Below are 22,208 nucleotides of genomic sequence, written 5' to 3' on the forward strand. Positions count from 1 at the left end.
TAGACAACATTTCATGCACTGTTAAACATGTTAAAGCAAGTTGCAAGAAAAAATCTATGTCTCTGACTGAGTTTGCATTACTGTGATTTGACCTCTCTGCTGGCTGAGATAAGCTCATTTTCAACGTCCAATTTAGAATGTAATAAAACCAGATCCAGCTATAAAATGCATCATTCTTTTTTGTTTTAGACAACATTTCATGCACTGTTAAACATGTTAAAGCAAGTTGCAAGTGAAAATCTATGTCTCTGACTGAGTTTGCATTACTGTGATTTGACCTCTCTGCTGGCTGAGATAAGCTCATTTTCAACGTCCAATTTAGAATGTAATAAAACCAGACCCAGCTATAAAATGCATCATTCTTTTTTGTTTTAGACAACATTTCATGCACTGTTAAACATGTTAAAGCAAGTTGCAAGTGAAAATCTATGTCTCTGACTGAGTTTGCATTACTGTGATTTGACCTCTCTGCTGGCTGAGATAAGCTCATTTTCAACGTCCAATTCAGAATGTAATAAAACCAGATCCAGCCATAAAATGCATCATTCTTTTTTGTTTTAGACAACATTTCATGCACTGTTAAACATGTTAAAGCAAGTTGCAAGTGAAAATCTATGTCTCTGACTGAGTTTGCATTACTGTGATTTGACCTCTCTGCTGGCTGAGATAAGCTCATTTTCAACGTCCAATTTAGAATGTAATAAAACCAGATCCAGCTATAAAATGCATCATTCTTTTTTGTTTTAGACAACATTTAATGCACTGTTAAACATGTTAAAGCAAGTTGCAAGTGAAAATCTATGTCTCTGACTGAGTTTGCATTACTGTGATTTGACCTCTCTGCTGGCTGAGATAAGCTCATTTTCAACGTCCAATTCAGAATGTAATAAAACCAGATCCAGCTATAAAATGCATCATTCTTTTTTGTTTTAGACAACATTTAATGCACTGTTAAACATGTTAAAGCAAGTTGCAAGAGAAAATCTATGTCCCTGACTGAGTTTGCATTACTGTGATTTGACCTCTCTGCTGGCTGAGATAAGCTCATTTTCAACGTCCATTTCAGAAAATGATAAAAACAGATCCAGCCATAACATGGATCATTCTTTTTTGTTTTAGACAACATTTCATGCACTGTTAAACATGTTAAAGCAAGTTGCAAGTGAAAATCTATGTCTCTGACTGAGTTTGCATTACTGTGATTTGACCTCTCTGCTGGCTGAGATAAGCTCATTTTCAACGTCCAATTCAGAATGTAATAAAACCAGATCCAGCTATAAAATGCATCATTCTTTTTTGTTTTAGACAACATTTCATGCACTGTTAAACATGTTAAAGCAAGTTGCAAGAAAAAATCTATGTCTCTGACTGAGTTTGCATTACTGTGATTTGACCTCTCTGCTGGCTGAGATAAGCTCATTTTCAACGTCCAATTTAGAATGTAATAAAACCAGATCCAGCTATAAAATGCATCATTCTTTTTTGTTTTAGACAACATTTCATGCACTGTTAAACATGTTAAAGCAAGTTGCAAGTGAAAATATATGTCTCTGACTGAGTTTGCATTACTGTGATTTGACCTCTCTGCTGGCTGAGATAAGCTCATGTAACCCTTGATACACAAATGTATTATAAGCTTTTAATCAATGGACCAGATGCTCAGAAGTCTAAATTCCTCCAAAGAGAGAGAAGATACAACAACAGTGAAGGACTCGGACACAGAGGTAAGAATAATAAAAGATTGTATTGTAAAATGTTCACAGAAATATAAAAAAAAATAAAAATAAAAATAAATAAAACAAATTCTAGGTTTTTTTTCACACGTATCTTATGACCTCAATCTTATTTACACTCTCTAATAACACTTCTCTTTCTTCACAGGCTATATCACTAATAAGGTAAGTTAATATTGTTATTTTTCTGTTTTTTCTATTGTTAAGGCTAATATTATATTTTGGTTACTATCATAACAATAATATAATATTAATATGCTAATAACAGTACTATATTAAAGGTTTGCAAGTGTAAGTTAATAATACAATATTAAAATTGTATTATTATTTAACATATAATCAACATTTCCCTTCTTAAACCAGTTAACCTCTCTCTATAAAGATTCAAAAATTGCAACGAATGAACACTCTAAAGGAACAATGTACAAATAAAATAAAAATGAAAATAAAACATTCACTTAAAACATTTCAAAATGTTCCAAAAGTCCAGTAAAGGTGATAAACTTTCAAAAAGATTCTTTTGCAAAACAACTAGGTTGCAAATTCAGTTCCAGAGATCCAGGATGTTGCACTTGTGAGTGTGTTGTAAATTTACACTCCTACCATGACGCTGAATAGGTTTTACTTTGTATCTTTTCAACAGGTGTATCCAAAGAATCCACTCAATGGGAGGCTCGCCAGTCCAACTCCACAATTAGACACGCCGATGGAAGTTGAGACAATCCAAATCCAGAAAAGAGTTCAAACTTCAATTAATTCGAATCCAGAGCAGATCACATCCAGCAACTGACGTCAATAGAACATCTCACCGATGAAAAATCAGAAGAAGATGCACAAACGAACAAAACCAAGGAAAAGAAAAAAAAAAAAACCTGGCCTTGAAAACACAAGGCCAAAGAAACCATTAGCATTTTACAGTGTATGCATTATCTCAGATAAACACATTTCTAAATAAACAGCAACAGTAAATAACCATGTATATGCTTCTCTCTGCTGAATTTCTGTGTTTACTCCTATTTCTCTCTCCTATTTGGCATTTTCTTTTTACAAATGACAGCATTTTACTTAAACTCTCTCACTTAAACTTTACACAATCACTTGTATAATACTCTGTATAATACTTTGTTTTTACTAGACCAAACAAATGGTTAATTAATGAAACATTTTTCGACACTAGTTTAAATCATGTTATAATGAAAACAATAATAAATAATAAAAACACGAACTCACCAAGGAAATCATTCAAAATCAAAACGAAACAAACAAGAAAACTCCAGGTGGCACTCGTGTGCAGATTTCACTCTCAGAGACAAATCTTGTCTTTTTTCTCTCAATCCTTCATTAAAAATATATGATTGAAATCATGTCAGCATCTTATTAATGGTCAATTTTCACAGTTAATACGCATTAAACATTAAAAGATGTAAATCTAATAGTTATATTACTGTTATTAATATAACAACTTACATCTCTGCTTTCCCTTGCGAACCCTGAATCACCATAGCAACGGTAAACACAAGCTAACAGACAAGCGAGATTTGTTATTGTTTGGAAAGCTGATCTGCTGCTATAGTGTAAGGCACGATGATGTCATTCTAAAGCACTATTCCCTTGAATGCTGTATAATACTCTATTATAAATTATTTATATAAGTAAATAATTTTAATGTATATTATTTAATCGAGTATTCTGCCAATGTTTTTTCCTTATATTTCTATTTGCTCTATTGCTGTATACTACCCACTAGTAACCTGGGTTACACTCATTTTCAACGTCCAATTTAGAATGTAATAAAACCAGACCCAGCTATAAAATGCATCATTCTTTTTTGTTTTAGACAACATTTCATGCACTGTTAAACATGTTAAAGCAAGTTGCAAGTGAAAATCTATGTCTCTGACTGAGTTTGCATTACTGTGATTTGACCTCTCTGCTGGCTGAGATAAGCTCATTTTCAACGTCCAATTCAGAATGTAATAAAACCAGATCCAGCCATAAAATGCATCATTCTTTTTTGTTTTAGACAACATTTCATGCACTGTTAAACATGTTAAAGCAAGTTGCAAGTGAAAATCTATGTCTCTGACTGAGTTTGCATTACTGTGATTTGACCTCTCTGCTGGCTGAGATAAGCTCATTTTCAACGTCCAATTCAGAAAGTGATAAAACCAGATCCAGCCATAAAATGGATCATTCTTTTTTGTTTTAGACAACATTTCCTGCACTGTTAAACATGTTAAAGCAAGTTGCAAGTGAAAATCTATGTCTCTGACTGAGTTTGCATTACTGTGATTTGACCTCTCTGCTGGCTGAGATAAGCTCATTTTCAACGTCCAATTCAGAATGTAATAAAACCAGATCCAGCTATAAAATGCATCATTCTTTTTTGTTTTAGACAACATTTCATGCACTGTTAAACATGTTAAAGCAAGTTGCAAGTGAAAATCTATGTCTCTGACTGAGTTTGCATTACTGTGATTTGACCTCTCTGCTGGCTGAGATAAGCTCATTTTCAACGTCCAATTCAGAATGTAATAAAACCAGATCCAGCTATAAAATGCATCATTCTTTTTTGTTTTAGACAACATTTCATGCACTGTTAAACATGTTAAAGCAAGTTGCAAGAGAAAACATATGTCCCTGACTGAGTTTGCATTACTGTGATTTGACCTCTCTGCTGGCTGAGATAAGCTCATTTTCAACGTCCAATTCAGAATGTAATAAAACCAGATCCAGCCATAAAATGCATCATTCTTTTTTGTTTTAGACAACATTTCATGCACTGTTAAACATGTTAAAGCAAGTTGCAAGTGAAAATATATGTCTCTGACTGAGTTTGCATTACTGTGATTTGACCTCTCTGCTGGCTGAGATAAGCTCATTTTCAACGTCCAATTCAGAAAGTGATAAAAACAGATCCAGCCATAAAATGCATCATTCTTTTTTGTTTTAGACAACATTTCATGCACTGTTAAACATGTTAAAGCAAGTTGCAAGTGAAAATCTATGTCTCTGACTGAGTTTGCATTACTGTGATTTGACCTCTCTGCTGGCTGAGATAAGCTCATTTTCAACGTCCATTTCAGAAAGTGATAAAAACAGATCCAGCCATAAAATGCATCATTCTTTTTTGTTTTAGACAACATTTCATGCACTGTTAAACATGTTAAAGCAAGTTGCAAGTGAAAATCTATGTCTCTGACTGAGTTTGCATTACTGTGATTTGACCTCTCTGCTGGCTGAGATAAGCTCATTTTCAACGTCCAATTCAGAATGTAATAAAACCAGATCCAGCTATAAAATGCATCATTCTTTTTTGTTTTAGACAACATTTCATGCACTGTTAAACATGTTAAAGCAAGTTGCAAGAGAAAATCTATGTCCCTGACTGAGTTTGCATTACTGTGATTTGACCTCTCTGCTGGCTGAGATAAGCTCATTTTCAACGTCCATTTCTGAAAATGATAAAAACAGATCCAGCCATAACATGGATCATTCTTTTTTGTTTTAGACAACATTTCATGCACTGTTAAACATGTTAAAGCAAGTTGCAAGTGAAAATCTATGTCTCTGACTGAGTTTGCATTACTGTGATTTGACCTCTCTGCTGGCTGAGATAAGCTCATTTTCAACGTCCAATTCAGAATGTAATAAAACCAGATCCAGCTATAAAATGCATCATTCTTTTTTGTTTTAGACAACATTTCATGCACTGTTAAACATGTTAAAGCAAGTTGCAAGTGAAAATCTATGTCTCTGACTGAGTTTGCATTACTGTGATTTGACCTCTCTGCTGGCTGAGATAAGCTCATTTTCAACGTCCAATTCAGAATGTAATAAAACCAGATCCAGCCATAAAATGCATCATTCTTTTTTGTTTTAGACAACATTTCATGCACTGTTAAACATGTTAAAGCAAGTTGCAAGTGAAAATATATGTCTCTGACTGAGTTTGCATTACTGTGATTTGACCTCTCTGCAAGCTGAGATAAGCTCATTTTAAACGTCCAATTCAGAAAGTGATAAAAACAGATCCAGCCATAAAATGCATCATTCTTTTTTGTTTTAGACAACATTTCATGCACTGTTAAACATGTTAAAGCAAGTTGCAAGTGAAAATCTATGTCTCTGACTGAGTTTGCATTACTGTGATTTGACCTCTCTGCTGGCTGAGATAAGCTCATTTTCAACGTCCAATTCAGAATGTAATAAAACCAGATCCAGCTATAAAATGCATCATTCTTTTTTGTTTTAGACAACATTTCATGCACTGTTAAACATGTTAAAGCAAGTTGCAAGTGAAAATCTATGTCTCTGACTGAGTTTGCATTACTGTGATTTGACCTCTCTGCTGGCTGAGATAAGCTCATTTTCATCGTCCAATTCAAAAGTGATAAAAACAGATCCAGACATAAAATGCATCATTCTTTTTTGTTTTAGACAACATTTCATGCACTGTTAAACATGTTAAAGGAAGTTGCAAGTGAAAATCTATGTCTCTGACTGAGTTTGCATTACTGTGAATTGACCTCTCTGCTGGCTGAGATAAGCTCATTTTCAACGTCCAATTCAGAATGTAATAAAACCAGATCCAGCTATAAAATGCATCATTCTTTTTTGTTTTAGACAACATTTCATGCACTGTTAAACATGTTAAAGCAAGTTGCAAGAGAAAACATATGTCCCTGACTGAGTTTGCATTACTGTGATTTGACCTCTCTGCTGGCTGAGATAAGCTCATTTTCAACGTCCAGTCAGAATGTAATAAAACCAGATCCAGCCATAAAATGCATCATTCTTTTTTGTTTTAGACAACATTTCATGCACTGTTAAACATGTTAAAGCAAGTTGCAAGAGAAAACATATGTCCCTGACTGAGTTTGCATTACTGTGATTTGACCTCTCTGCTGGCTGAGATAAGCTCATTTTCAACGTCCAATTCAGAATGTAATAAAACCAGATCCAGCTATAAAATGCATCATTCTTTTTTGTTTTAGACAACATTTCATGCACTGTTAAACACGTTAAAGCAAGTTGCAAGTGAAAATCTATGTCTCTGACTGAGTTTGCATTACTGTGATTTGACCTCTCTGCTGGCTGAGATAAGCTCATTTTCAACGTCCAATTCAGAATGTAATAAAACCAGATCCACCCATAAAATGCATCATTCTTTTTTGTTTCAGACAACATTTCATGCACTGTTAAACATGTTAAAGCAAGTTGCAAGTGAAAATATATGTCTCTGACTGAGTTTGCATTACTGTGATTTGACCTCTCTGCTGGCTGAGATAAGCTCATTTTCAACGTCCAATTCAGAAAGTGATAAAACCAGATCCAGCCATAAAATGCATCATTCTTTTTTTGTTTTATACAACATTTCATGCACTGTTAAACATGTTAAAACAAGTTGCAAGTGAAAATCTATGTCTCTGACTGAGTTTGCATTACTGTGATTTGACCTCTCTGCTGGCTGAGATAAGCTCATTTTCAACGTCCAATTCAGAATGTAATAAAACCAGATCCAGCTATAAAATGCATCATTCTCTTTTGTTTTAGACAACATTTCATGCACTGTTAAACATGTTAAAGCAAGTTGCAAGAGAAAATCTATGTCCCTGACTGAGTTTGCATTACTGTGATTTGACCTCTCTGCTGGCTGAGATAAGCTCATTTTCAACGTCCATTTCAGAATGTAATAAAACCAGATCCAGCCATAAAATGCATCATTCTTTTTTGTTTTAGACAACATTTCATGCACTGTTAAACATGTTAAAGCAAGTTGCAAGTGAAAATCTATGTCTCTGACTGAGTTTGCATTACTGTGATTTGACCTCTCTGCTGGCTGAGATAAGCTCATTTTCAACGTCCAATTCAGAATGTAATAAAACCAGATCCAGCTATAAAATGCATCATTCTTTTTTGTTTTAGACAACATTTCATGCACTGTTAAACATGTTAAAGCAAGTTGCAAGTGAAAATCTATGTCTCTGACTGAGTTTGCATTACTGTGATTTGACTTCTCTGCTGGCTGAGATAAGCTCATTTTCAACGTCCATTTCAGAATGTAATAAAACCAGATCCAGCCATAAAATGCATCATTCTTTTTTGTTTTAGACAACATTTCATGCACTGTTAAACATGTTAAAGCAAGTTGCAAGTGAAAATCTATGTCTCTGACTGAGTTTGCATTACTGTGATTTGACCTCTCTGCTGGCTGAGATAAGCTCATTTTCAACGTCCAATTCAGAAAGTAATAAAAATAGATCCGGAAATAAAATGCATCATTCTTTTTTGTTTTAGACAACATTTCATGCACTGTTAAACATGTTAAAGCAAGTTGCAAGAGAAAACATATGTCCCTGACTGAGTTTGCATTACTGTGATTTGACCTCTCTGCTGGCTGAGATAAGCTCATTTTCAACGTCCAATTTAGAATGTAATAAAACCAGATCCAGACATAAAATGCATCATTCTTTTTTGTTTTAGACAACATTTCATGCACTGTTAAACATGTTAAAGGAAGTTGCAAGTGAAAATCTATGTCTCTGACTGAGTTTGCATTACTGTGAATTGACCTCTCTGCTGGCTGAGATAAGCTCATTTTCAACGTCCAATTCAGAATGTAATAAAACCAGATCCAGCTATAAAATGCATCATTCTTTTTTGTTTTAGACAACATTTCATGCACTGTTAAACATGTTAAAGCAAGTTGCAAGAGAAAACATATGTCCCTGACTGAGTTTGCATTACTGTGATTTGACCTCTCTGCTGGCTGAGATAAGCTCATTTTCAACGTCCAGTCAGAATGTAATAAAACCAGATCCAGCCATAAAATGCATCATTCTTTTTTGTTTTAGACAACATTTCATGCACTGTTAAACATGTTAAAGCAAGTTGCAAGAGAAAACATATGTCCCTGACTGAGTTTGCATTACTGTGATTTGACCTCTCTGCTGGCTGAGATAAGCTCATTTTCAACGTCCAATTCAGAATGTAATAAAACCAGATCCAGCTATAAAATGCATCATTCTTTTTTGTTTTAGACAACATTTCATGCACTGTTAAACACGTTAAAGCAAGTTGCAAGTGAAAATCTATGTCTCTGACTGAGTTTGCATTACTGTGATTTGACCTCTCTGCTGGCTGAGATAAGCTCATTTTCAACGTCCAATTCAGAATGTAATAAAACCAGATCCACCCATAAAATGCATCATTCTTTTTTGTTTCAGACAACATTTCATGCACTGTTAAACATGTTAAAGCAAGTTGCAAGTGAAAATATATGTCTCTGACTGAGTTTGCATTACTGTGATTTGACCTCTCTGCTGGCTGAGATAAGCTCATTTTCAACGTCCAATTCAGAAAGTGATAAAACCAGATCCAGCCATAAAATGCATCATTCTTTTTTTGTTTTATACAACATTTCATGCACTGTTAAACATGTTAAAACAAGTTGCAAGTGAAAATCTATGTCTCTGACTGAGTTTGCATTACTGTGATTTGACCTCTCTGCTGGCTGAGATAAGCTCATTTTCAACGTCCAATTCAGAATGTAATAAAACCAGATCCAGCTATAAAATGCATCATTCTCTTTTGTTTTAGACAACATTTCATGCACTGTTAAACATGTTAAAGCAAGTTGCAAGAGAAAATCTATGTCCCTGACTGAGTTTGCATTACTGTGATTTGACCTCTCTGCTGGCTGAGATAAGCTCATTTTCAACGTCCATTTCAGAATGTAATAAAACCAGATCCAGCCATAAAATGCATCATTCTTTTTTGTTTTAGACAACATTTCATGCACTGTTAAACATGTTAAAGCAAGTTGCAAGTGAAAATCTATGTCTCTGACTGAGTTTGCATTACTGTGATTTGACCTCTCTGCTGGCTGAGATAAGCTCATTTTCAACGTCCAATTCAGAATGTAATAAAACCAGATCCAGCTATAAAATGCATCATTCTTTTTTGTTTTAGACAACATTTCATGCACTGTTAAACATGTTAAAGCAAGTTGCAAGTGAAAATCTATGTCTCTGACTGAGTTTGCATTACTGTGATTTGACTTCTCTGCTGGCTGAGATAAGCTCATTTTCAACGTCCATTTCAGAATGTAATAAAACCAGATCCAGCCATAAAATGCATCATTCTTTTTTGTTTTAGACAACATTTCATGCACTGTTAAACATGTTAAAGCAAGTTGCAAGTGAAAATCTATGTCTCTGACTGAGTTTGCATTACTGTGATTTGACCTCTCTGCTGGCTGAGATAAGCTCATTTTCAACGTCCAATTCAGAAAGTAATAAAAATAGATCCGGAAATAAAATGCATCATTCTTTTTTGTTTTAGACAACATTTCATGCACTGTTAAACATGTTAAAGCAAGTTGCAAGTGAAAATCTATGTCTCTGACTGAGTTTGCATTACTGTGATTTGACCTCTCTGCTGGCTGAGATAAGCTCATTTTCATCGTCCAATTCAAAAGTGATAAAAACAGATCCAGACATAAAATGCATCATTCTTTTTTGTTTTAGACAACATTTCATGCACTGTTAAACATGTTAAAGGAAGTTGCAAGTGAAAATCTATGTCTCTGACTGAGTTTGCATTACTGTGAATTGACCTCTCTGCTGGCTGAGATAAGCTCATTTTCAACGTCCAATTCAGAATGTAATAAAACCAGATCCAGCTATAAAATGCATCATTCTTTTTTGTTTTAGACAACATTTCATGCACTGTTAAACATGTTAAAGCAAGTTGCAAGAGAAAACATATGTCCCTGACTGAGTTTGCATTACTGTGATTTGACCTCTCTGCTGGCTGAGATAAGCTCATTTTCAACGTCCAGTCAGAATGTAATAAAACCAGATCCAGCCATAAAATGCATCATTCTTTTTTGTTTTAGACAACATTTCATGCACTGTTAAACATGTTAAAGCAAGTTGCAAGAGAAAACATATGTCCCTGACTGAGTTTGCATTACTGTGATTTGACCTCTCTGCTGGCTGAGATAAGCTCATTTTCAACGTCCAATTCAGAATGTAATAAAACCAGATCCAGCTATAAAATGCATCATTCTTTTTTGTTTTAGACAACATTTCATGCACTGTTAAACACGTTAAAGCAAGTTGCAAGTGAAAATCTATGTCTCTGACTGAGTTTGCATTACTGTGATTTGACCTCTCTGCTGGCTGAGATAAGCTCATTTTCAACGTCCAATTCAGAATGTAATAAAACCAGATCCACCCATAAAATGCATCATTCTTTTTTGTTTCAGACAACATTTCATGCACTGTTAAACATGTTAAAGCAAGTTGCAAGTGAAAATATATGTCTCTGACTGAGTTTGCATTACTGTGATTTGACCTCTCTGCTGGCTGAGATAAGCTCATTTTCAACGTCCAATTCAGAAAGTGATAAAACCAGATCCAGCCATAAAATGCATCATTCTTTTTTTGTTTTATACAACATTTCATGCACTGTTAAACATGTTAAAACAAGTTGCAAGTGAAAATCTATGTCTCTGACTGAGTTTGCATTACTGTGATTTGACCTCTCTGCTGGCTGAGATAAGCTCATTTTCAACGTCCAATTCAGAATGTAATAAAACCAGATCCAGCTATAAAATGCATCATTCTCTTTTGTTTTAGACAACATTTCATGCACTGTTAAACATGTTAAAGCAAGTTGCAAGAGAAAATCTATGTCCCTGACTGAGTTTGCATTACTGTGATTTGACCTCTCTGCTGGCTGAGATAAGCTCATTTTCAACGTCCATTTCAGAATGTAATAAAACCAGATCCAGCCATAAAATGCATCATTCTTTTTTGTTTTAGACAACATTTCATGCACTGTTAAACATGTTAAAGCAAGTTGCAAGTGAAAATCTATGTCTCTGACTGAGTTTGCATTACTGTGATTTGACCTCTCTGCTGGCTGAGATAAGCTCATTTTCAACGTCCAATTCAGAATGTAATAAAACCAGATCCAGCTATAAAATGCATCATTCTTTTTTGTTTTAGACAACATTTCATGCACTGTTAAACATGTTAAAGCAAGTTGCAAGTGAAAATCTATGTCTCTGACTGAGTTTGCATTACTGTGATTTGACTTCTCTGCTGGCTGAGATAAGCTCATTTTCAACGTCCATTTCAGAATGTAATAAAACCAGATCCAGCCATAAAATGCATCATTCTTTTTTGTTTTAGACAACATTTCATGCACTGTTAAACATGTTAAAGCAAGTTGCAAGTGAAAATCTATGTCTCTGACTGAGTTTGCATTACTGTGATTTGACCTCTCTGCTGGCTGAGATAAGCTCATTTTCAACGTCCAATTCAGAAAGTAATAAAAATAGATCCGGAAATAAAATGCATCATTCTTTTTTGTTTTAGACAACATTTCATGCACTGTTAAACATGTTAAAGCAAGTTGCAAGAGAAAACATATGTCCCTGACTGAGTTTGCATTACTGTGATTTGACCTCTCTGCTGGCTGAGATAAGCTCATTTTCAACGTCCAATTTAGAATGTAATAAAACCAGATCCAGACATAAAATGCATCATTCTTTTTTGTTTTAGACAACATTTCATGCACTGTTAAACATGTTAAAGGAAGTTGCAAGTGAAAATCTATGTCTCTGACTGAGTTTGCATTACTGTGAATTGACCTCTCTGCTGGCTGAGATAAGCTCATTTTCAACGTCCAATTCAGAATGTAATAAAACCAGATCCAGCTATAAAATGCATCATTCTTTTTTGTTTTAGACAACATTTCATGCACTGTTAAACATGTTAAAGCAAGTTGCAAGAGAAAACATATGTCCCTGACTGAGTTTGCATTACTGTGATTTGACCTCTCTGCTGGCTGAGATAAGCTCATTTTCAACGTCCAGTCAGAATGTAATAAAACCAGATCCAGCCATAAAATGCATCATTCTTTTTTGTTTTAGACAACATTTCATGCACTGTTAAACATGTTAAAGCAAGTTGCAAGAGAAAACATATGTCCCTGACTGAGTTTGCATTACTGTGATTTGACCTCTCTGCTGGCTGAGATAAGCTCATTTTCAACGTCCAATTCAGAATGTAATAAAACCAGATCCAGCTATAAAATGCATCATTCTTTTTTGTTTTAGACAACATTTCATGCACTGTTAAACACGTTAAAGCAAGTTGCAAGTGAAAATCTATGTCTCTGACTGAGTTTGCATTACTGTGATTTGACCTCTCTGCTGGCTGAGATAAGCTCATTTTCAACGTCCAATTCAGAATGTAATAAAACCAGATCCACCCATAAAATGCATCATTCTTTTTTGTTTCAGACAACATTTCATGCACTGTTAAACATGTTAAAGCAAGTTGCAAGTGAAAATATATGTCTCTGACTGAGTTTGCATTACTGTGATTTGACCTCTCTGCTGGCTGAGATAAGCTCATTTTCAACGTCCAATTCAGAAAGTGATAAAACCAGATCCAGCCATAAAATGCATCATTCTTTTTTTGTTTTATACAACATTTCATGCACTGTTAAACATGTTAAAACAAGTTGCAAGTGAAAATCTATGTCTCTGACTGAGTTTGCATTACTGTGATTTGACCTCTCTGCTGGCTGAGATAAGCTCATTTTCAACGTCCAATTCAGAATGTAATAAAACCAGATCCAGCTATAAAATGCATCATTCTCTTTTGTTTTAGACAACATTTCATGCACTGTTAAACATGTTAAAGCAAGTTGCAAGAGAAAATCTATGTCCCTGACTGAGTTTGCATTACTGTGATTTGACCTCTCTGCTGGCTGAGATAAGCTCATTTTCAACGTCCATTTCAGAATGTAATAAAACCAGATCCAGCCATAAAATGCATCATTCTTTTTTGTTTTAGACAACATTTCATGCACTGTTAAACATGTTAAAGCAAGTTGCAAGTGAAAATCTATGTCTCTGACTGAGTTTGCATTACTGTGATTTGACCTCTCTGCTGGCTGAGATAAGCTCATTTTCAACGTCCAATTCAGAATGTAATAAAACCAGATCCAGCTATAAAATGCATCATTCTTTTTTGTTTTAGACAACATTTCATGCACTGTTAAACATGTTAAAGCAAGTTGCAAGTGAAAATCTATGTCTCTGACTGAGTTTGCATTACTGTGATTTGACTTCTCTGCTGGCTGAGATAAGCTCATTTTCAACGTCCATTTCAGAATGTAATAAAACCAGATCCAGCCATAAAATGCATCATTCTTTTTTGTTTTAGACAACATTTCATGCACTGTTAAACATGTTAAAGCAAGTTGCAAGTGAAAATCTATGTCTCTGACTGAGTTTGCATTACTGTGATTTGACCTCTCTGCTGGCTGAGATAAGCTCATTTTCAACGTCCAATTCAGAAAGTAATAAAAATAGATCCGGAAATAAAATGCATCATTCTTTTTTGTTTTAGACAACATTTCATGCACTGTTAAACATGTTAAAGCAAGTTGCAAGTGAAAATCTATGTCTCTGACTGAGTTTGCATTACTGTGATTTGACCTCTCTGCTGGCTGAGATAAGCTCATTTTCATCGTCCAATTCAAAAGTGATAAAAACAGATCCAGACATAAAATGCATCATTCTTTTTTGTTTTAGACAACATTTCATGCACTGTTAAACATGTTAAAGGAAGTTGCAAGTGAAAATCTATGTCTCTGACTGAGTTTGCATTACTGTGAATTGACCTCTCTGCTGGCTGAGATAAGCTCATTTTCAACGTCCAATTCAGAATGTAATAAAACCAGATCCAGCTATAAAATGCATCATTCTTTTTTGTTTTAGACAACATTTCATGCACTGTTAAACATGTTAAAGCAAGTTGCAAGAGAAAACATATGTCCCTGACTGAGTTTGCATTACTGTGATTTGACCTCTCTGCTGGCTGAGATAAGCTCATTTTCAACGTCCAGTCAGAATGTAATAAAACCAGATCCAGCCATAAAATGCATCATTCTTTTTTGTTTTAGACAACATTTCATGCACTGTTAAACATGTTAAAGCAAGTTGCAAGAGAAAACATATGTCCCTGACTGAGTTTGCATTACTGTGATTTGACCTCTCTGCTGGCTGAGATAAGCTCATTTTCAACGTCCAATTCAGAATGTAATAAAACCAGATCCAGCTATAAAATGCATCATTCTTTTTTGTTTTAGACAACATTTCATGCACTGTTAAACACGTTAAAGCAAGTTGCAAGTGAAAATCTATGTCTCTGACTGAGTTTGCATTACTGTGATTTGACCTCTCTGCTGGCTGAGATAAGCTCATTTTCAACGTCCAATTCAGAATGTAATAAAACCAGATCCACCCATAAAATGCATCATTCTTTTTTGTTTCAGACAACATTTCATGCACTGTTAAACATGTTAAAGCAAGTTGCAAGTGAAAATATATGTCTCTGACTGAGTTTGCATTACTGTGATTTGACCTCTCTGCTGGCTGAGATAAGCTCATTTTCAACGTCCAATTCAGAAAGTGATAAAACCAGATCCAGCCATAAAATGCATCATTCTTTTTTTGTTTTATACAACATTTCATGCACTGTTAAACATGTTAAAACAAGTTGCAAGTGAAAATCTATGTCTCTGACTGAGTTTGCATTACTGTGATTTGACCTCTCTGCTGGCTGAGATAAGCTCATTTTCAACGTCCAATTCAGAATGTAATAAAACCAGATCCAGCTATAAAATGCATCATTCTCTTTTGTTTTAGACAACATTTCATGCACTGTTAAACATGTTAAAGCAAGTTGCAAGAGAAAATCTATGTCCCTGACTGAGTTTGCATTACTGTGATTTGACCTCTCTGCTGGCTGAGATAAGCTCATTTTCAACGTCCATTTCAGAATGTAATAAAACCAGATCCAGCCATAAAATGCATCATTCTTTTTTGTTTTAGACAACATTTCATGCACTGTTAAACATGTTAAAGCAAGTTGCAAGTGAAAATCTATGTCTCTGACTGAGTTTGCATTACTGTGATTTGACCTCTCTGCTGGCTGAGATAAGCTCATTTTCAACGTCCAATTCAGAATGTAATAAAACCAGATCCAGCTATAAAATGCATCATTCTTTTTTGTTTTAGACAACATTTCATGCACTGTTAAACATGTTAAAGCAAGTTGCAAGTGAAAATCTATGTCTCTGACTGAGTTTGCATTACTGTGATTTGACTTCTCTGCTGGCTGAGATAAGCTCATTTTCAACGTCCATTTCAGAATGTAATAAAACCAGATCCAGCCATAAAATGCATCATTCTTTTTTGTTTTAGACAACATTTCATGCACTGTTAAACATGTTAAAGCAAGTTGCAAGTGAAAATCTATGTCTCTGACTGAGTTTGCATTACTGTGATTTGACCTCTCTGCTGGCTGAGATAAGCTCATTTTCAACGTCCAATTCAGAAAGTAATAAAAATAGATCCGGAAATAAAATGCATCATTCTTTTTTGTTTTAGACAACATTTCATGCACTGTTAAACATGTTAAAGCAAGTTGCAAGAGAAAACATATGTCCCTGACTGAGTTTGCATTACTGTGATTTGACCTCTCTGCTGGCTGAGATAAGCTCATTTTCAACGTCCAATTTAGAATGTAATAAAACCAGATCCAGACATAAAATGCATCATTCTTTTTTGTTTTAGACAACATTTCATGCACTGTTAAACATGTTAAAGGAAGTTGCAAGTGAAAATCTATGTCTCTGACTGAGTTTGCATTACTGTGAATTGACCTCTCTGCTGGCTGAGATAAGCTCATTTTCAACGTCCAATTCAGAATGTAATAAAACCAGATCCAGCTATAAAATGCATCATTCTTTTTTGTTTTAGACAACATTTCATGCACTGTTAAACATGTTAAAGCAAGTTGCAAGAGAAAACATATGTCCCTGACTGAGTTTGCATTACTGTGATTTGACCTCTCTGCTGGCTGAGATAAGCTCATTTTCAACGTCCAGTCAGAATGTAATAAAACCAGATCCAGCCATAAAATGCATCATTCTTTTTTGTTTTAGACAACATTTCATGCACTGTTAAACATGTTAAAGCAAGTTGCAAGAGAAAACATATGTCCCTGACTGAGTTTGCATTACTGTGATTTGACCTCTCTGCTGGCTGAGATAAGCTCATTTTCAACGTCCAATTCAGAATGTAATAAAACCAGATCCAGCTATAAAATGCATCATTCTTTTTTGTTTTAGACAACATTTCATGCACTGTTAAACACGTTAAAGCAAGTTGCAAGTGAAAATCTATGTCTCTGACTGAGTTTGCATTACTGTGATTTGACCTCTCTGCTGGCTGAGATAAGCTCATTTTCAACGTCCAATTCAGAATGTAATAAAACCAGATCCACCCATAAAATGCATCATTCTTTTTTGTTTCAGACAACATTTCATGCACTGTTAAACATGTTAAAGCAAGTTGCAAGTGAAAATATATGTCTCTGACTGAGTTTGCATTACTGTGATTTGACCTCTCTGCTGGCTGAGATAAGCTCATTTTCAACGTCCAATTCAGAAAGTGATAAAACCAGATCCAGCCATAAAATGCATCATTCTTTTTTTGTTTTATACAACATTTCATGCACTGTTAAACATGTTAAAACAAGTTGCAAGTGAAAATCTATGTCTCTGACTGAGTTTGCATTACTGTGATTTGACCTCTCTGCTGGCTGAGATAAGCTCATTTTCAACGTCCAATTCAGAATGTAATAAAACCAGATCCAGCTATAAAATGCATCATTCTCTTTTGTTTTAGACAACATTTCATGCACTGTTAAACATGTTAAAGCAAGTTGCAAGAGAAAATCTATGTCCCTGACTGAGTTTGCATTACTGTGATTTGACCTCTCTGCTGGCTGAGATAAGCTCATTTTCAACGTCCATTTCAGAATGTAATAAAACCAGATCCAGCCATAAAATGCATCATTCTTTTTTGTTTTAGACAACATTTCATGCACTGTTAAACATGTTAAAGCAAGTTGCAAGTGAAAATCTATGTCTCTGACTGAGTTTGCATTACTGTGATTTGACCTCTCTGCTGGCTGAGATAAGCTCATTTTCAACGTCCAATTCAGAATGTAATAAAACCAGATCCAGCTATAAAATGCATCATTCTTTTTTGTTTTAGACAACATTTCATGCACTGTTAAACATGTTAAAGCAAGTTGCAAGTGAAAATCTATGTCTCTGACTGAGTTTGCATTACTGTGATTTGACTTCTCTGCTGGCTGAGATAAGCTCATTTTCAACGTCCATTTCAGAATGTAATAAAACCAGATCCAGCCATAAAATGCATCATTCTTTTTTGTTTTAGACAACATTTCATGCACTGTTAAACATGTTAAAGCAAGTTGCAAGTGAAAATCTATGTCTCTGACTGAGTTTGCATTACTGTGATTTGACCTCTCTGCTGGCTGAGATAAGCTCATTTTCAACGTCCAATTCAGAAAGTAATAAAAATAGATCCGGAAATAAAATGCATCATTCTTTTTTGTTTTAGACAACATTTCATGCACTGTTAAACATGTTAAAGCAAGTTGCAAGAGAAAACATATGTCCCTGACTGAGTTTGCATTACTGTGATTTGACCTCTCTGCTGGCTGAGATAAGCTCATTTTCAACGTCCAATTCAGAATGTAATAAAACCAGATCCAGCCATAAAATGCATCATTATTTTTTGTTTTAGACAACATTTCATGCACTGTTAAACATGTTAAAGCAAGTTGCAAGTGAAAATCTATGTCCCTGACTGAGTTTGCATTACTGTGATTTGACCTCTCTGCTGGCTGAGATAAGCTCATTTTCAACGTCCAATTCAGAAAGTGATAAAAACAGATCCAGACATAAAATGCATCATTCTTTTTTGTTTTAGACAACATTTCATGCACTGTTAAACATGTTAAAGCAAGTTGCAAGTGAAAATCTATGTCTCTGACTGAGTTTGCATTACTGTGATTTGACCTCTCTGCTGGCTGAGATAAGCTCATTTTCAACGTCCAATTCAGAATGTAATAAAACAAGATCCAGCTATAAAATGCATCATTCTTTTTTGTTTTAGACAACATTTCATGCACTGTTAAACATGTTAAAGCAAGTTGCAAGAGAAAATCTATGTCCCTGACTGAGTTTGCATTACTGTGATTTGACCTCTCTGCTGGCTGAGATAAGCTCATTTTCAATGTCCATTTCAGAAAATGATAAAAACAGATCCAGCCATAACATGGATCATTCTTTTTTGTTTTAGACAACATTTCATGCACTGTTAAACATGTTAAAGCAAGTTGCAAGTGAAAATCTATGTCTCTGACTGAGTTTGCATTACTGTGATTTGACCTCTCTGCTGGCTGAGATAAGCTCATTTTCAACGTCCATTTCAAAAAGTGATAAAAACAGATCCAGCCATAAAATGGATCATTCTTTTTTGTTTTAGATAACATTTCATGCACTGTTAAACATGTTAAAGCAAGTTGCAAGTGAAAATCTACGTCTCTGACTGAGTTTGCATTACTGTGATTTGACCTCTCTGCTGGCTGAGATAAGCTCATTTTCAACGTCCAATTCAGAAAGTGATAAAAATAGATCCAGACATAAAATGCATCATTCTTTTTTGTTTTAGACAACATTTCATGCACTGTTAAACATGTTAAAGCAAGTTGCAAGTGAAAATCTATGTCTCTGACTGAGTTTGCATTACTGTGATTTGACCTCTCTGCTGGCTGAGATAAGCTCATTTTCAACGTCCAATTCAGAAAGTGATAAAACCAGATCCAGCCATAAAATGGATCATTCTTTTTTGTTTTAGACAACATTTCCTGCACTATTAAACATGTTAAAGCAAGTTGCAAGTGAAAATCTATGTCTCTGACTGAGTTTGCATTACTGTGATTTGACCTCTCTGCTGGCTGAGATAAGCTCATTTTCAACGTCCAATTCAGAAAGTGATAAAACCAGATCCAGCCATAAAATGCATCATTTTTTTTTTGTTTTAGACAACATTTCATGCACTGTTAAACATGTTAAAGCAAGTTGCAAGTGAAAATCTATGTCTCTGACTGAGTTTGCATTACTGTGATTTGACCTCTCTGCTGGCTGAGATAAGCTCATTTTCAACGTCCAATTTAGAATGTAATAAAACCAGATCCAGACATAAAATGCATCATTCTTTTTTGTTTTAGACAACATTTCATGCACTGTTAAACATGTTAAAGCAAGTTGCAAGAGAAAACATATGTCCCTGACTGAGTTTGCATTACTGTGATTTGACCTCTCTGCTGGCTGAGATAAGCTCATTTTCAACCTCCAATTCAGAATGTAATAAAACCAGATCCAGCCATAAAATGCATCATTCTTTTTTGTTTTAGACAACATTTCATGCACTGTTAAACATGTTAAAGCAAGTTGCAAGTGAAAATCTATGTCCCTGACTGAGTTTGCATTACTGTGATTTGACCTCTCTGCTGGCTGAGATAAGCTCATTTTCAACGTCCAATTCAGAAAGTGATAAAAATCGATCCAGACATAAAATGCATCATTCTTTTTTGTTTTAGACAACATTTCATGCACTGTTAAACATGTTAAAGCAAGTTGCAAGTGAAAATCTATGTCTCTGACTGAGTTTGCATTACTGTGATTTGACCTCTCTGCTGGCTGAGATAAGCTCATTTTCAACGTCCAATTCAGAAAGTGATAAAAATAGATCTGGACATAAAATGCATCATTCTTTTTTGTTTTAGACAACATTTCATGCACTGTTAAACATGTTAAAGCAAGTTGCAAGAGAAAACATATGTCCCTGACTGAGTTTGCATTACTGTGATTTGACCTCTCTGCTGGCTGAGATAAGCTCATTTTCAACGTCCAATTCAGAATGTAATAAAACCAGATCCAGCCATAAAATGCATCATTCTTTTTTGTTTTAGACAACATTTCATGCACTGTTAAACATGTTAAAGCAAGTTGCAAGTGAAAATCTATGTCCCTGACTGAGCTTGCATTACTGTGATTTGACCTCTCTGCTGGCTGAGATAAGCTCATTTTCAACGTCCAATTCAGAAAGTGATAAAAATCGATCCAGACATAAAATGCATCATTCTTTTTTGTTTTAGACAACATTTCATGCACTGTTAAAACATGTTAAAGCAAGTTGCAAGTGAAAATCTATGTCTCTGACTGAGTTTGCATTACTGTGATTTGACCTCTCTGCTGGCTGAGATAAGCTCATTTTCAACGTCCAATTCAGAATGTAATAAAACCAGATCCAGCTATAAAATGCATCATTCTTTTTTGTTTTAGACAACATTTCATGCACTGTTAAACATGTTAAAGCAAGTTGCAAGAGAAAATCTATGTCCCTGACTGAGTTTGCATTACTGTGATTTGACCTCTCTGCTGGCTGAGATAAGCTCATTTTCAACGTCCAATTCAGAATGTAATAAAACCAGATCCAGCTATAAAATGCATCATTCTTTTTTGTTTTAGACAACATTTCATGCACTGTTAAACATGTTAAAGCAAGTTGCAAGAGAAAATCTATGTCCCTGACTGAGTTTGCATTACTGTGATTTGACCTCTCTGCTGGCTGAGATAAGCTCATTTTCAACGTCCATTTCAGAAAATGATAAAAACAGATCCAGCCATAACATGGATCATTCTTTTTTGTTTTAGACAACATTTCATGCACTGTTAAACATGTTAAAGCAAGTTGCAAGTGAAAATCTATGTCTCTGACTGAGTTTGCATTACTGTGATTTGACCTCTCTGCTGGCTGAGATAAGCTCATTTTCAAAGTCCAATTTAGAATGTAATAAAACCAGATCCAGCTATAAAATGCATCATTCTTTTTTGTTTTAGACAACATTTCATGCACTGTTAAACATGTTAAAGCAAGTTGCAAGTGAAATTATATGTCACTGACTGAGTTTGCATTACTGTGATTTGACCTCTCTGCTGGCTGAGATAAGCTCATTTTCAACGTCCAATTCAGAATGTAATAAAACCAGATCCAGCTATAAAATGCATCATTCTTTTTTGTTATAGACAACATTTCATGCACTGTTAAACATGTTAAAGCAAGTTGCAAGTGAAAATCTATGTCTCTGACTGAGTTTGCATTACTGTGATTTGATCTCTCTGCTGGCTGAGATAAGCTCATTTTCAACGTCCAATTCAGAATGTAATAAAACCAGATCCAGCTATAAAATGCATCATTCTTTTTTGTTTTAGACAACATTTCATGTACTGTTAAACATGTTAAAGCAAGTTGCAAGAGAAAATCTATGTCCCTGACTGAGTTTGCATTACTGTGATTTGACCTCTCTGCTGGCTGAGATAAGCTCATTTTCAACGTCCATTTCAGAAAATGATAAAAACAGATCCAGCCATAACATGGATCATTCTTTTTTGTTTTAGACAACATTTCATGCACTGTTAAACATGTTAAAGCAAGTT

At 34.8% G+C, this 22,208-nt stretch overlaps 1 long non-coding RNA gene across 1 annotated transcript; it reads right to left on the reverse strand.

Annotated features, from left to right (window-relative positions):
- Positions 1 to 745: 745 nt before the first annotated feature.
- LOC141375158 (uncharacterized) lies at positions 746 to 3,489 on the reverse strand. Its single transcript, XR_012382762.1, has 3 exons — positions 3,201 to 3,489; positions 2,964 to 3,069; positions 746 to 2,610 (listed from the first exon to the last, which is right to left on the reverse strand). It is a non-coding gene; the product is annotated as an uncharacterized lncRNA (long non-coding RNA).
- Between the last annotated feature and the right edge of the window lie 18,719 nt (positions 3,490 to 22,208).

The sequence above is a fragment of the Danio rerio genome, chromosome 7 (genome assembly GCF_049306965.1).
Source record: "Danio rerio strain Tuebingen ecotype United States chromosome 7, GRCz12tu, whole genome shotgun sequence".
NCBI lineage: Eukaryota > Metazoa > Chordata > Actinopteri > Cypriniformes > Danionidae > Danio > Danio rerio.